Source organism: Aplysia californica, unplaced genomic scaffold (genome assembly GCF_000002075.1).
Source record: "Aplysia californica isolate F4 #8 unplaced genomic scaffold, AplCal3.0 scaffold00045, whole genome shotgun sequence".
Lineage (NCBI taxonomy): Eukaryota > Metazoa > Mollusca > Gastropoda > Aplysiida > Aplysiidae > Aplysia > Aplysia californica.
In genome coordinates, this window is record NW_004797315.1 from 572,168 (window position 1) to 573,566 (window position 1,399).

Below are 1,399 nucleotides of genomic sequence, written 5' to 3' on the forward strand. Positions count from 1 at the left end.
CCAAAAAAAGAGAAAAATAACCATTACAGAAACCCAAAAGCAAACCCCCAAAAACAAAAACCCGAAAACAAAAATGCAAATTCTCGGCGAAAAACAAAAAAAATTCCTGACTGTGTTTCATTTTTTGTTTTAAAAAAGTTTAAAAAAATGAAACATTACTGAAGGAGAAAAGAAACTGTGATAATTTCTCAACACTACACTATTGGAAATTAAGGAAACTGAAGAAGAAACGAGTATGCGATTTAGGCACATGCGCGCATATAATCATTACACCTCTACTAAAACAAACAAGAAAGAACTAAACAATAAAAAGAATTTAATATTGGTCAGAACATTACAGTAAATTACAGTCCAACCTGCTCTGACGACTTCTTGTATTATAAGTCAAACACTTGTGCAAAGGGCCAGTCCCTTATAATGTCATTTATGTTCCCTTTTGTTTGTTTTTTAAATTTTTAAATTTTTTTAAATTTTAGTTTGTTGGTTTGTTTGTTTGTTTTTTACATTATAATTACACTGTTTATGGCGCTCACCTATCTAAGACAATAATTGTTTCCTCGGCAACGGATGGTCGTCTAATTGTCTTACACAATTTGGACTGTCTTAACCCTATCCGTACCTCGTGTTTTACTATCGTACCGATACGACGTGGGGGAACTCTGTGCCACCACTTTCCAAAGGGGAAATTTACTCGTTAGTCCGATCCGTACGCTTTGCATAGTAGCCTGTCAAAATGATTTATTGAGAAATACTGATCTTCGCACTAGAAGTATTCAAAAATGTAAAGAATACAACCCCTGGGGTACAAAATGCCCCCAGGCGTACGGATAGGGTTAATTGACCATCAGAAGAGGCAATGCACAGCCTGTGCAGTATAGTACATGTAATATTATAGCGAGTTTGGTCATTGTTTGTCACTGGCTTGAGCAGCAGTCAGACGGCCGGTTAGCTCAGTTGGTTAGAGCGTCGTGCTAATAACGCGAATGTCATGGGTTCGACCCCCATACTGGCCAAGTTAAATTTTTTTTTTTTTGGCTTAAGAAGTTTTTAAAAAACGGTGTTACATTATGTCGTCAAGTTTCTTTTTTGAGTGTAAATGTTTTTTTAATGCCTCTATAGACACAATTTAGATCATGCCTAATAAAATGTCAAGACTCGTGTCTGCGGTGTAGCTGTTCGGCTTTTCTTTGTACAGCGGAGGAGTTTTTTTTTTCTTGTTCTTTCTTGGTAAACCTTTTACGGCGCTCGCAACTGCATAACGTCATATGAGCGCGAGGGACACGCTACATATTTCTCAGTTGGTAGAAAATTTTGAATTTTGTCCTTGTGGCTGCCGAAGCCTACTTTTATAAATCGATTTTAGACAAAACCAAGGGACCTTTAACGTTCGCAACTTGCA

The 1,399-nt window shown here is 37.0% G+C and overlaps 1 non-coding gene across 1 annotated transcript; it reads left to right on the plus strand.

Annotated features, from left to right (window-relative positions):
- The first annotated feature begins 939 nt into the window (after positions 1-939).
- Positions 940-1,013, plus strand: TRNAI-AAU. The gene has a single exon. It is a non-coding gene; the product is annotated as a tRNA-Ile (tRNA).
- The last annotated feature ends 386 nt before the right edge of the window (positions 1,014-1,399 follow it).